This window comes from Heteronotia binoei, chromosome 17 (genome assembly GCF_032191835.1).
Source record: "Heteronotia binoei isolate CCM8104 ecotype False Entrance Well chromosome 17, APGP_CSIRO_Hbin_v1, whole genome shotgun sequence".
Taxonomy (NCBI): Eukaryota; Metazoa; Chordata; class Lepidosauria; order Squamata; family Gekkonidae; genus Heteronotia; species Heteronotia binoei.
Genome location: NC_083239.1, coordinates 9797037 through 9812235, shown reverse-complemented (window position 1 = coordinate 9812235; position 15199 = coordinate 9797037). Strand labels below are relative to the sequence as shown.

General features: G+C 48.2%; 1 long non-coding RNA gene across 1 annotated transcript in view; it reads right to left on the bottom strand.

The window, feature by feature from the left end:
* Positions 1-3438: 3438 nt before the first annotated feature.
* LOC132585729 (uncharacterized) overlaps positions 3439-15199 on the bottom strand; it is a 23026-nt gene continuing 11265 nt past the window's right edge. The window contains exon 2 of the long non-coding RNA XR_009556338.1: positions 3439-3845. This is a non-coding gene — a long non-coding RNA (uncharacterized LOC132585729). The remainder of the gene's footprint in view (positions 3846-15199) is intronic.

Genomic DNA, 15199 nt, shown 5'->3' with positions numbered 1-15199 from the left:
CGAGCTACATCCGGGGGCCAGTGGGGTTCCACTGGTCACCTCTGTAGCGTGCGCTGTGCTGTACATTGGGATTAGAAAGCAGGACATAACACTTCTGTTGATACAGCCCAAAATTGCATTTGCCTTTTTAGCCACTGCATCACTGTTGACTCATGTTCAGCGTATGATCCAGCAAGATCCCTAGATCTTTTTCGAACATACCACTGCTAAGCCAAGTCTCCCCCATCCTATAACCATGCATCAGGTAATAAATGATTAGAATTCCCTCTACTTTGGATCTTGGAGACCAGCTGCCAATCAAAATATGGAAGTCTAGGGCCACTAGGGTCCGGGATTTCTCCTGGAATTACATCTATCTCCAGACTACAATGATCAGTTCCTCTGGAGGAAATGGCAGCATCAAAGGGCAACAGACTCCACGGAATACCACAGACTCCAGGGAAAACTGGAGTCCTAGAATGACATCATATCTCCAGCAAGCTCCCTCCCCAACTTCACCCTCCTCAAGCATGGGGTCATGGTGCAGTGGTGGAGCATCTGCTTGGCATGCAGAAGGCCCCAGGTTCAATCCAGTTAAAAGAATCAAATAGGAAAAATACCTCTACTGGAGAACCTGAGAGCTGCTGCCAATCTGAATGGACAATACTAACCTGGATGGACCAGTGGTCCTATACAGTGAAAGGCAGCTTTGTGTGTTCATGTGTGTGTGGATCACCTGGAAATTTCCCAAGCTGGAGTTGATAACCCTAGGCAAGACTGACCTTGACAGAGCAGTGGTCTGACTCAATAGAAGACATTAACTTGAAGTTTCATCTTGCACTGCATCTGAGCCTTGGAGTTCCAGCAGATCATGACTCCATCATTAGGGATGTATGAAGAGTCCTGTTGGATCCCATCACACAGTCCATCTGCTCCAGCATCCTATTTTCCATACTGAGATCACTCAGATGCCCCAAAAGGCCTATTGTGTGTGAGACAATATGGTGCAGTGGTTAAGAGTGGCGGACTCTAATCCGGAGAACTGGATATGATTCCTCTCTCCTCCACATGAAGCCAGCTGTGTGGACTTGGACCAGTCACAGTTCTTTCAGAGCTCTCTCAGCCTCACATACTTCACAGGCTGTCTGTTGTGGGGGGAGGAAGGGAAGATGATTGTAAGGTACTTTGAGACTTCTTACAGTAGAGAAAAGCAAGGTATAAAAACCAACTCTTCTTGAGAGCCAGTTTGGTGTAGTGGTTAAGTGCATGGACTCTTATCTGAGACAACCGGGTTTGATTCCCCACTCCTCCACTTGCAGCTGCTGGAATGGCCTTGGGTCAGCCATAGCTCTTGCAGAGTTGTCCTTGAAAGGGCAGCTTCTGTGAGAGCTCTCTCAGGCCCACCTTCCTCACAGGGTATTTGTTGTGGGGCAGGAAGACAAAAAAAGATTGTGAACACTCTGAGACTCTGAGATTCAGAGTGGAGGGCGGAATATAAATCCAACGTCGTCGTCGTCTTCTTCTATGAGCAGAGGCACAAAAGTTAATGCCTCCTGCTGTTGTAGCCCTCCCTCCCCCAACAGCAGTTGGCTTCCAGAGATATACTAACTCTGAAAATGGTCGCTCAAAGACACAGCCTCCAAGAGAACCTACAGAAAGGGAAGGGAAAGGCAGAGATGTCAGTAGGCAATAATCCAGTGCTGTATCAAGGCATCCGCTGAGCAGAGGGGAAAACAGAATAGCTGGCTGGCTGAGTTGCCAGTGCCCCTGATAGAACTGCTGAGGAAAGAGATAATGGTGCAACATCCTCCCCCCCCCCCCCCATTTCACAAGCTGCTTTGTAATCTAGTATTACTGTTTGTTCGAACAGCCACTGCTGATTTAAGTAGACCTTAACCTTTTTTGCTTACCGGAAAGCTACAAAAGGTTACCAAAGAAGCCTCGCTGCTCTATGTTGAATGAAACTAGACTGAGGGCTGCCACAGGTATCTTCCATGCAGGTTATATATCCCAAGTTCAGTGTTTTTAGGAAGTGAGGTTTTCCCCTCAGCTTTCCCCACAGCATTGTGAAGTATTCATGCACCTCTAGGGGTTTCCCAGCTTTTCTCTGACCTTTTGTCAAACTTGCTTTGCTCCAGAGTTTTGAGAAAGATCACAATAAAGCTTGGATGGCTGCTGTGCGGGTGGGGAAATTTGGATTTTCTGACTCACATGGCAGCTGTTTTCCCTGACTTTATCCTGAGGGCAGCCATTTCCTCCCCCCCCCCCACCATCATGGGAGCGTTCTCTTTATTTTTTAAAAAAGCACTGAAATATTGTTGTATCAATATACCATTGTACCAATAAGTATAACAGTTTTCTTTTCCCTGAATTCTCACCTTTCATTTTTTAAAAAAGGTCTCTATTCCCTTCCTTTGGGGAGATATAAGGGAAAAGGTGAATCTCCACAACGGACGGGGCTACAGATTAGATATTTGAGTGCAGATTTTTTTTTGAGGGGGGGGGAGGAATTGCTCAGGTGGCCCTGAAACAGGTGGCTACTTCTGGGAAGACTGGGCAGGGAACTGGGGGTAAACCAGGTATGCAAAAGCCCCACTGCTACTATACTTTTCTACAACTAGACAGGGAAACCACAACCCCCTGTGCCTGTGTGGAGGGCGCCATATTGTCATTCCCCAAATCCAGGAGGCCTAACATTCCATGCAAATTGTTTGTTAAGTATGCGAAAAGGGCAACTAGAATGATTAAAGGGCTGGAACACTTTCCCTATGAAGAAAGGTTGAAACGCTTGGGACTCTTTAGCTTGGAGAAACGTCGACTGTGGGGTGACATGAGAGAGGTTTACAAGATAATGCATGGTATGGAGAAAGTAGAGAAAGGAGTACTTTTATCCCTTTCTCACAATACAAGAACTCGTGGGCATTCGATGAAATTGCTGAGCAGACAGGTTAAAACGGATAAAAGGAAGTACTTCTTCACCCAAAGGGTGATTAACATGTGGAATTCACTGCCACAGGAGGTGGTGGCGGCCACAAGCATAGCCACCTTCAAGAGGGGTTTAGATAAAAATATGGAGCAGAGGTCCATCAGTGGCTACTAGCCACAGTGTGTGTGTATATATAAAACGTTTTTGCCAGAGTGTTGGACTGGATGGGCCATTGGCCTGATCCAACATGGCTTCTCTTATGTTCTTATGTTCAAATCAAACACATTAATGGTTGTTGCATGGCTTTGCATTTGCTCCTGGCAAATTAATCCAGAAAGCTGGGGAAGAATTAGAGGAAGAGTCTTTTGCTCATGCTAGAACTTGTTAATGTTTCTAGACAACAGGCTTGTAGATCTTGTGGAAGGCGAGAATAAATGTGTATCTCACTAAACAATTGAGAAAAATCCTGCCTACGCAGTTCCTTTATATCTTTGAAACTTCAAGGACTAAAGACACATGGAGTAACACACAGATTGACAGAGGAGCCTTGGCAGGGGCTTCTGTTTACTAAAAACAGTCTTCATGAAACTATCATTCCAGTGACTTGGAAGCCCCACTCCCCAGTCGGCAGTTGCTGTCTGTCACTCTTCATCCATCAATAGCATGGCAGAAACAACACTTAAAACGCAGTGGTTTGAATTTATTCCTCACTCCAAAGGTCCTCAAAGGTGCCTGGGAGTTCTTCATTCCCTTCTGGCTTGAAGTTTCCTAAGTGCTAACTTCCCAATGTTTTCACCCATCTGCCAACTTTCCTACTTTGGATGGATTCCATTTGGGCACACTCTCTTCCAGACTCCCGTAGAAGAACTTTGCTGTCGCAACTGGAACTCTCTTCTGAACAGGACTGTTTTCCCTGGGGATTTTTCATTGGCAAAGCTGCCTAGAAGAAGAAGAAGAAGATATTGGATTTATATCCCGCCCTCCACTCTGAAGAGTCTCAGAGCGGCTCACAATCTCCTTTACCTTCCTCCCCCACAACAGACACCCTGTGAGGTGGGTGGGGCTGAGAGGGCTCTCACAGCAGCTGCCCTTTCAAGGACAACTTCTGCCAGAGCTATGGCTGATCCAAGGCCATGCTAGCAGGTGCAAGTGGAGGAGTGGGGAATCAAACCCGGTTCTAACCACTACACCAAACTGGCTCTTAAGTTAAGTTCCCAAGATCCAAAGGGAACACGTCCAGCAAGAGTCTCTCCATTCCCTAGTACAGTGTTTCCCAACCTTTTTGAAGTAGTAGTACCCTTGACCTCACTCTTCATATCTCACAGTACCCTTGAGGAAAACACCTATTTTTTAAAAAAAATCATTTACTTTCTAGTTACTTGAGAGACATAATAGTTTATTGCAGTTAAGTTTCTGTTTATTCATTAATTAATGATGTGAAAATGAATGTAATTTAAACTCATTAAATTAAGACAGAATAGTGTGATATTTTAAAATTCTTCAAAGCACACAACAGACGCAAGTCCCAACAGTAACGTTAAGAAACCGTTCTGAATGCAATTTATTCATGTCCACCAAACCGCAACACAGAATTTTTCAGCGTCAGAACTGATGCTAGCCTGGAATGCGTAACTTGTGAACGTAAGCTTTTGTATGCTAAAAGCACACTTCATCAGACAACGATATGGGTTCATTCAAATATGACTGGCGGCAGAAGAAAGCACATTTCTAACTGAATGCTTCTTCTAGCCAGTGTAGTTTTTACATTCAAAGTTCCAACGTGAGTGCTTCAAATCGATATGAGTAGCATGTAGGAAAAAAACAGGTTAACAGTGCAATCTGAAATGGAGTTTCATCCTTCTAAATTCATCAATATCGGTGGGTTTAGGGTGCAACTCTGCTTAACACAATATGGCTAGTCCTTGACTGGGGGCACTACAACTTTGCAGCCATTCATCCGAGAGCGGCTACTCCAAAATAAGCCTAATTAGAAAGCATGTCTAAATACTCTTTTGCTATTTTTTCACATCGTTAAAAGTAAACAGGAGCTGAGGAGGTGACCTGCCTGGGGAATTGTGCTGCAACTTCTAGCTCCCAAAGCCTTTTAAGGATCCCTGGGCCAAAGGAGGCCAAATTGAAAGTAATGAGGGAGCAGGCCTTCTCCATAATGGCCCCCCACTGGTGGAATCAACTACCGGAGGAAGTGCGAGCCCTGCGGGACTTTAATCAGTTCCGCAGGGCTTGCAAAACCACCCTCTTTCTGCAAGCTTATAAGGAACCCTGAAAACGACATCCAGCCATTGGAACAATCTATCGAATAGCACCTTAATTTACTGTAGCTTAAATTTTTATGTAACTGTTTTTAAATGTATTTATTAATTGTATTTTAAAATTGTTTTATGTAAAATCATGGTGCATACCATGTCCTGTTAGCCGCCCTGAGCCTGCTTCGGCGGGGAGGGCGGGATACAAATAAAATTTATTATTAATTTATTATTATTAACTTAGTGCGACTTGTGGGAGGATCCCTCTCCCCACGCCTGTGAGGGAGGGGGTCCATTTTGCACCAGTTTGGCACCCGCCATTTTAGGTGCCTTAGAGAAGAGGGGCAGAGCTCTTGCCATCACCAACCAGGCTGCCCACACGGCACCCACTCTCTGCCTCACCTCCCCGTCCCCTCAGCCCACTTATCTCCCAGTAGTCCTTGCACTTGCCTCGCCTCGCTGCCTCCCACTCCCTCTGTGCAAGCGGAATCTCACACAGCAAAAGCCCTGGCCCCCAAGGCCTGCCCAGCCAACTTTCCCCCACATGCCCTCCTTGTGGCATGGCATGTTGCTGAACTTGCTGCTTACTAGTCTGCTGTCAACTCAATACTAGGGCCGGCTGCAGCACCCAGCTGTCAGTTCGAGGGACAGAGGAAAAGGAAAGCAGCTGGGTGATCTGCCTGGTGGCTTGGCAAAAAAGGGGCAGAGGTCTCAGGCGTTGGCAGCAGTAGCAGCAGGCGACACATGCTGCTCTGCTGCTGATCAGCACAGCGCACACAAAAAGGAGGATCCCGAGGTGGAGCCAGGCTTGCGCGGACACACAGCAGCGCTGCCAGGCTTGTGTGTGTGCATTTTTTGGAGTCGCCCTGCACTAGGCTTCCCAATCCCCAGGTCCCAGAGGGGGATCCCCCGGTTTTACAGGCTTCCCCCCTCCCCCAGCCAGCAGGCCGGCGGGGAAGCCCCGCCCCCACAACCATCATGCACCTCCATGAACGATTCCCATAGGGAATGATGGGGAATTGATCCGCGGGTATCAGGGGCTCTGGGGGGGGGGCTGTTTTTTGAGATAGAGGCACCAAAGTTTCAGTATAGCATCTAGTGCCTCTCCCCAAAATACCTCCCAAGTTTCAAAAAGATTGGACCAGGGGATCCAATTCTATGAACCCCAAAAGAAGGTGCCCCTATCCTTCATTATTTCCTATGGAAGGAAGGCATTTAAAAAGATGTGCAGTCCCTTTAAATGTGATGGCCAGAACTCCCTTGCAGTTCAATTATGCTTGTCACACCCTGGCTTTTGGCTCCACCCCAATGTCTCCTGGCTCCACCCCCAAAGTCTCCTGGCTCCACCCCCAAAGTCCCCAGATATTTCTTGAATTGGACTTTGCAACCCTACCCTGCAACTGGCCAGCCTGGAACGAGGGAAGTGGTGGTGGTGGGGTTGAATGGCATCGTGGTACATCTACATCTTACGGTACTCCAGGGAATCACTGCCCTAGTAACTGGCTGAGATTCCATTATGCCACCCAACTCCGCTCCTACTGTGCATCCCTTGCAAAGGAGTTGAACTGTTTGGAAAAGTGCCGCAAACTGCGATGCCAAACAAGAAGCAAGTCCTCAATACAGAACATTTTAAAAGTGCCAGGGAAAAAATGCAAATCGATATATCACACACAAAATAAAGCCACCAAAAGCAGAGACACGACAAAACTCCAGATTGTGTACTTGTTCCAAAACATCCTCAGCCCCATTCAGCACAGCCTCCGTCGTTTTCTGGGAGTAAAAGGAGCAGCTGAACGTTGACTAATGTCACAAGCTGAGTTCAGTGTTTGAAAAAAGCTGACTCCCAAACCACTGTATCACTGGAAAGTGGCTGTATCATCAGCAGTGTGAATTTTATCATTTTTAATAAAATACAACTGCCCAGTGGACCCCACAGGAACTCCAGTTCTGGGAGCCAGGTCCACATCCCACTACTCTCACCACTGCCACTATACCAGCAATACCTCTACTCGCCGAGAAGTCTTTGAAAGGGGGGCTGACAGTCTACCACTTCACTGCTCATACAACTGTGCTATAAACCTGGTCCCGGGGGCACCACTGTCTGATCCAGCAAGAGTGTCCGGGGGCACTTGTATCCGCTGTCTGATCCAGAGTTAGCCATGTCACAGGACTTCTTCATCAAGGATCTGCAAGGTGGGGTAGAGCCCTTGACTTCTCCAGTTACCGCATCAGTGCTCTTCATCAAGGAAAAAAGCAGAGAGCTCTGGGCTAGGGATGTGCAAAAAAAAAAAAAAATCGGTATTACACGGATTCGTAAGTATACGGGGAAAAAAAATTCGGAATCCCCGTATACTACTGAATACCGTATTCGGAATAGCCGCATATACGGTAGATGCGCGGCTATTTCTGAATACACGGCCCTATTATACCCTATGGGCTATTGAAATCAATGGCAAATAGGGTATATTTGAAGCCGCCGGGAGGGGAGGGGGTTTGAGGGAGAGCCCCCAAATTTGCAGGGGACCTGCAGGGGACTCTCCCCTCCAACCCCCCCAAGTCCCAAAAAGATTGGGCCAGGGGATCCCATTCCAGGGGCACCCAAAGAGGGTGCCCCTATTCCATCATTATACCCTATGGGCCATTGAAATCAATGGCAACATAGGGCATAATTAGAGGCTACTGGGGGGCAGGGGGTTTGAGGGAGAGCCCCCAAAACTGCAGGGAACTTGCAGGGGACTCTCCCCTACAAAACCCCCAAGTCCCAAAAAGTTTGGGCCAGGGGGTCCCTGTCTTTGGGCTCCTCAAAAGGCCCATTGCCACCAATGCTGGGGAAAGACCAATTAGCCACTTTCCCACTATAACTGCTGTGAGGAAAGTGGCTCTGGCCAGAGGGGAGTTTATACCCTATGGGCCATTGAAATCAATGGCAACATAGGGCATAATTAGAGGCTACTGGGGGGCAGGGGGTTTGAGGGAGAGCCCCCAAAACTGCAGGGCAGCTTCAGGGGACTCCCCAGCATGCAACCCCCCTGGCCCCAAAAGACGGCACCCATTTGTGGGCACCCCAAAAGGAACACTGCTCCCAATGGTGAGAAAAAACCAATTAGAGCCACTTCCTCACTGCAATTGTCGTGGGAAAAGTGGCTCTGGGGAGCAGGAGGTTTTGAGGAGAGCCCCCCAAACTGCTGTGCAGCTTCAGGGCACTGTCCCACACAAAACCCACAGGGCCAAAAAAAAATTGGACCAGGGGGTCCAATTCCTGGGGCACCCAAAGCCAAACCTAACTTCACACCAGAGAATCTCTATAGGACCCAAATGCACTACATCCCTCTATCTACTCTATGAACCCCGCAGGCCTGGAACCAATGTAAACCTAGTTGCCAACGTCACTGCCACACAAAACACAATCTGCTCAAGGTCTGCTCTGCAGACCTGGCTGCAGCAAACCTAGATGCCAGCTCTCCAGCCCTGCCCCAAACAACACGGGGAGAGCTGGCCAACAACAACAAGCATGCTGGCTCTGGGTCTCTCACCCAGGTGCCAGCTTCCCTGCCCCAAACAACACAACTCTAGTCTCAAACAAGAGAAGTGGTGGACCACCACACCTAGCTGGATTAATTTTGTTTTAAACTTCAAAAAAACACAATCCCTAAAAACACCCTTATTAGTGGGGCAGCCTATTTAGTGGCCCTAGCCAAACCGAGAGCACACTCAGATTCCAAAAATCACTCTATAACAACAAGAAAGTGACCCAGCCCACACACACCCTCGCCAACCCCCACACCAACCAGAGGTAATTTTTAAAAAACAAAACAAAACCAGCAGAATCACAAAAGGCCAAGCAAAGCAACTCAAGTGTTTAAAAAGTGGCCTTTCACCAATAAGAAAACTCAGGCCAAATCAGTCAACAACAACACCCCCATCCCTAAAACCAGAACCAGGAAAAGGGGGACAAAAGTGGCCTTTTAAACAATGAAAATTAGGCCAAACAGCACCACCACCCCCCAATAACCTGAAGAGAAAAGTAACACAGCAGCAACACAACACAGCAGCAACAAATCAAACACTGAAACAGTAAAAAACTCAACTTTTAACAATACAGGAAATCCCCCCCAACCCCCCCCCCCCCTTCACCCTAACCCCAAGAAATCCAAACCACCCAAATCTGGAGAAGTAAAAGGACACTGCACTTTTAAAAGTCCTCTCACTAAATTATATGGGCAAATTAGCAAAACCCCCCACCTCAGGCCCCCACCCCCAGCAGAACCTAACCCCAACCCCAAATAGGCTACCCACCCAGTACTCACCCACCCAAATCTGGACAAGTAAAGGGACTCTAGTCCTTTTACCAACAAAAACTAAAACAAGAACCCCAAAACTGTCTTACCTTGTCTTCTCTGAGTCCAGGGAAGTCTGGTAAGGCTGAGTGAGAGATCAGCAGGCAGCAGCTGAAGCCAAGGGCCAGCCACCAGCAGCAGCACAATCTCTCTCACACCAACCCACATACACCAACACAGCAATGGAGGAGTCCAGCAGGAAGACTCCTTAAAAAGGTTCTCTGGCCCTACAGAGAGCAATTTCAAAAAATAGCACTGCTCTCTGATTGGCCAGACAACAGTGCTTACTTGGATACCCAAGTAAGCAAAAGATCAAAATAACAACAATGTAGCTGATGGCTGGGCCATCAGCTACACAACAGCCCTGCAAAGCATGCATTTGCAATGCATTTTGCAAATGCATGCTTTGGATTGGCTGCTGGGGCTCCTCTTCCCCCTCCCCCCCTCCCTGATCCCAGGGAGGCTATGGGAGAGGCGGGAAGAGGCCACTAAAGGCGGGAAAGTAGGCAAGCAGCTCCACTGAGGCTGCAGAAGCTACTTTCCCGCCTTTTCCATTGACAGTCGTATACTTCCGAATAGCTATTCGGCAGTATACGGCGAGCCGTATTCGGCTGCCGCATAATAGGCGGCAATGGGAATCGGCTACGGCCAATTCCGAATACAGCCGAATCAGTGTTGATTCGGCTGTATATACGGTTCGGCCGAACCGAATGCACATCCCTACTCTGGGCATTGAATAAGATAACTATTTGAGACTAATGGCCTCTCCTGTTAATCCCAGAACTGTTGGAATGCCTCAAAGGTGCCCAGGTATATCCTAAGTCAGATCTTCGAAGTGCCCACAACCTGGTGCATATTCATGAGGGGGGGAAATGGAAATGAACTTCAGCACCAGATACGGACAATACAAGTCCTTAGTGATGCCATGCGGACTAATGCCCCAGCAGTCTTTCAAAGACTAATGAACCTCATCTTCTGGGATCTACCTGATCAGTTAGTGATGATTTACCTGGATGATACTTTGATTTATTCTCATGAATAAATTCTCATTCAAAGCGTGTGCTTACTGTTACACCAGCTGCAACAACATGGCTTATATGTAAAACTGGAAAAATGGGAATTTGACTTGCACTTGGTGGAGTTCCTTGGCCATATAATCTTGCCACATGGAGTACAAAAGGTTCCTAAGAAGGTGGAAGCAGTTCAGCCTTGGCAAACCCCTCACAACTGTTAAGGACATGCAGTGTTTTCTAGGCTTCACCCAACTACTACTGCCAATTCATTCTGGGCTTTGTGTCCATCACTGTGCTTCTGACTCAACTCTTGCGGCCTTGGGAACATTTTCAATGGACACCAGAAACAGAACAAGCCTTTGCCACTCGGAAAGTGCATTTCATCTCAGGGCCTTTGCTTCACTACCCCAATCCACAGTTGCTTGTTGCCATCAAAACCGATGCCTCTAGCATGGTCATTGTACATATGAACATATGAAGCTACCTTATACTGAATCAGACCCTCAGTCCATCAAAGTCAGTATTGTCTTCTCAGACTGGCAGCGGCTCTCCAGGGTCTCAAGCTGAGGTTTTTCACACCTTTTTGTCTGGACCCTTTTTTTTTTGAGATGCCGGGGATTGAACCTGGGACCTTCTGCTTACCAAGCAGATGCTCTGCCACTGAGCCACCGTCCCTCCCCTGTGTCAGACAATGGAACTTCAAAGGAGGCAGACTTCCATTTGTTACAATGTTAAGACTTTATTGGATAGTTCATAGTTTCTGAGCATAGATACATTGGAACTGATGCTCTTGGAACGGAGCATAGATGTTTTAACGAAATGCACATCAAGGGTTTTCTAAGCAAATCTACATTCCCACACTAGAGTGATACATTTCGCACATTTACTTTCTCTTATCTCGTTGTGGTTCCCATTCTCACAGGAACAGCTCTGCTGGCTTCCCCTGAGGCATTTTATCTTCAAAGGGTTGTTGCCTTTGTCAGTATCAAGGACAGGAATTCACAGCGGGGTTAGTAACAGCTTCACTTCTACTTTGATATGCAAGGCTTCTATTTGGGGTTAGTAGCAAATGTTAGAAAATGGAGTCAGTTAGGTCAGGCAATACATTGCAGTTTGAACACAGCATCATATCATGAAAGCTTTCCAGTGTCTGACACATTGGTGCTGTACTGTCACAGCACAACACCCCAAGAAGTGTCACCCCAAACTTAAAGCATCATACTAGTTTGCTTCTCTTATGTTTTCCTCAGCCGGCCCTTGAAGAAGGGAAACCACCCCATGTGCAAGGAACACGAAGACGAGAAGATCAACATCTACTGCTTAACCTGTGAGGTGCCCACCTGTTCCATGTGCAAAGTCGTTGGGGCTCACAAGGACTGCGAAGTGGCCCCCCTTCAGAGTGTCTTCCAGGGGCAAAAGGTACAAACCGAGGCTTGGATTCTGCTTTTCAATTGTTTTTATACTCACTTAGGATATATTCATTAGATTTTCAGATTCAGAGGAATGTCCTTAATGTCTGCTGTGAATGATCTGTTCCTTGCCCAGGGTGTGCGAAAGGGTGCATACTCAGGGCACCACCGTGGTCTGTACATTTCCCAATAACTCCGCACGAAATGAATTTACCTTAGGAGACACCCCATGCTCCCCTGCAACTTCATGTTGCTCCAGATGTTCACCCATCAACGTTTTGAATAAGAAAGTTTGCTGTGGATCATGCAACGGGGCTTCCAAAATCCCTTCTATTCCATTATTTCATGCACTTTCCATACTTGTCCGTAATCATGTTCTGCTGCTATTTGTGCGTTCTTACTCATGCCAACTCACCCCCACAGAAAAGAAATTCCATCATTTGGGAGAGGGAGTTGCTTGTGATAAAGGCTTTTTTTGAGGCCTGGAGACATCATCTCAAAGGAGCATGACACCTGATTCAAGTCCTTACCGTTTACCGAAACTTAGACAAGTAAGTTTCCAGACAGCTTGTCGTCTCAACCAGGGGCAGATCCAGTGGTCATAATTTTATTCCCATTTTCATTTTCAAATCACATATGTGCCACACTCCCCAAACCAATGGGCAGATGGCTTCACATGTAAACCTGAATACGCCCCCTCTCCAGAAGAAGAAAAGCCACTTGCCACAGTTTTCCACCTCTGTGTTTGCAGGTACCCCCCTTGCTCAGGGCTCTCCAATCAGATGCGGGCCCAGGAAGCATACGACCCATGGTTCAACAATACCTACTAGATCTCCAGCAACCCAACCACGTATCGTCAGGTGACTTAATCGAGAAGGATGGTCTACTTCTCCATCTAGGGAGAATTTACGTGCCGGGAGGATCCCTGAGGGCAAGAATCGTGTGACTCTCCCATGATTCCAGACCAGCTGGACACTTTGGTAGACACAAGACCACTCACTTATTGACATGAGAGTTTTGGTGGCCACAAGTACACTCAGACATAGCGCAGTACATGGGCTCGTGCACAGTCTGCAGGCAGGGCAAAGATCTTGCTGGCAAGCTCACTGGGTTATTAAAACAGCTGCCCATGCCCTCGGGACCTTGGAAGACCATCTCTATGGAATTCATAACCGATCTTCCCCAATCTACACATGCATCCTGGTCACTGTAGATCTCCTTACAAAGATAGTCCGCTTCATCCTGTGCTCTAGACTTCCCCCTGCCCAAGAAACAGCACAACTGTGCATCCAGCAGGTTTTTAAACTTCATGGAATCCCAAACTGCACATGTGAAACGCAATATATCTCATGGAGGGCTAACCTGAAGGTTTCTTCCTCTCATATTTATCTCAGATGTTACTTTCTTCTGCAAACCCCAGCTTCTGGGACTGCTTTATGAAAAGAAGCAGGGAGATGAAATGAATCTTTAACCATTTCCTCGACGGCTGTTTTTCTGCTGGAAAACAGCACCCCTTCAATTGCTTTTACTCCTGCTTATAGTTGTCCGGCGAAAAACCCAGTCCCTTTAACAGGGGAGTTTAATAGAAGGGATGTTACTTACCAGGTGATTCCGTGAAATGCATAAACCGCCTACGTTCACACATTAAGTCTCTATTAAAGGGACAGTGCTTTGCTTTCTTACAACAATGTTATAACATTGTTTAAAATGGAACAGAATTGGAGCCCACCTTTAAAACCAATGAAGTTTAATTCTGGGTATGAGTTTTCGTGAACAGGCACACTTCATCACATACATTGAAACAGTTTTCCTCAAGCCTTCTATATAGGCAGGCCCATAGCCATGGAGGACCTCTGGGAGCCCTGTCCCCGACTGCCACCTGAGGCCCCCCCAACCTGCCACCTAGCTGGAGCCTTCTTCTGGGAGCCTGCTGCTTGGCTTGTGGGGCCAGGCTGTACTGCAGTGGCAGCTTCTTGGAGCCAGCCGCCACTATTCAGAGCTCAGCAGTCAAGCTTGCAGAGCTGGGGATGTGCCACAGCGGCAGCTTCCTTGAGCCTGCTGCCGTTGGCCAAAGGGAGGGAGACGAGAGTGGCGCAGACGAACCGAGGAAGCTTGCAGTGCACTGTGGAAGGCTGGGCCAGCCCCCAAATTTGCTTTTAGTGGGAGGAGGCACTCTGCAGGGCCCTGGAGTCACCAGAGCTGCTGTTGCTGCCTGCTGGACCCCAGCATCTCCCTCTCTGATGAAGAGCCCACCTGAAGGAACCTCACTGCCTTCCCTTTACCCGGGCAAACAAAGAAGGCTGCAGCCACGTCTCTCCCGCCCCTGGTTTGCATCTCTCTCTGTGCAAAGGAGCAGCCCTTGTGTCAGCAGAGCCACTGTCAGGGCCGGTGCGTGGGAGTAGGCAAAGTAGGCAGTCGTCTAGGGCGCCACCTGACCCAGGGGGCACCACTGGGCGCTCCCTCCCTGACGCATGACTCTGGCTCCTGACCGCTGTCACCTTGTCCTCTCCCATCCCCAAGCTGCCCTCAACAAAGCCAAGCCACCCCCCTCTCCCCGATGTGCGATTTGGCCTCCCACCTCATCCTATCCTGCCACCCTCCTTCCTGACATGGCCGGCAAGCGCTTCTTCTCATAATTTTTTTAATAACATCACTTTTAAAAAAAATATTAAAAATGTGAAAAGTTTCAAGTTTGGCGTTCTTTATTTTCCCCGTATTTTTTAATAAGGGGGGGGCGCTCGTGGGTGATTCACCTAGGGCGCCAGAAAGCCTAGCACCGGCCCTGGCCGCTGTCATTGGCTGCACTCCCCCCGCCCCAGTTCTTTTGCCCTGAGAGATGGGGAGAGTTGCTGGATGGCATGGGGCTGCAAGTGCTCAGAGCAAGCACTCTGTGCAGCTGTGCTCTACCTCTCCCCCAAAAGAGAGCTCCTCATGTCTGAGGCGCTTTCCTGGAGCTGGCATCCTTCCCAAAGCTCTGCAGGCACCCTCGCTCTACTCAGGCACAGTGGACTCCACTCTGTGTGGCATCCAAGGGGTAAGGATGGGGAGAGTCCAGGCTCGCTTATGGGAAAGTGGGGTAACTGTTTGATGCTGGCCTGGGGGGGATGCTGTGCAGAGGAATGGGGTGACCATGTAAGGGCATTTTGACAGCCTCTGGGCTATGGAGGGAGCCAGAATGTAGCCTTTCCCTTCCCCCACCCGTGTGGGCGATTTTCGCATTTATGGCCACAACTTGCTCATGAAGTAGCTCGTTGCTCAACTCTTCAGAGGG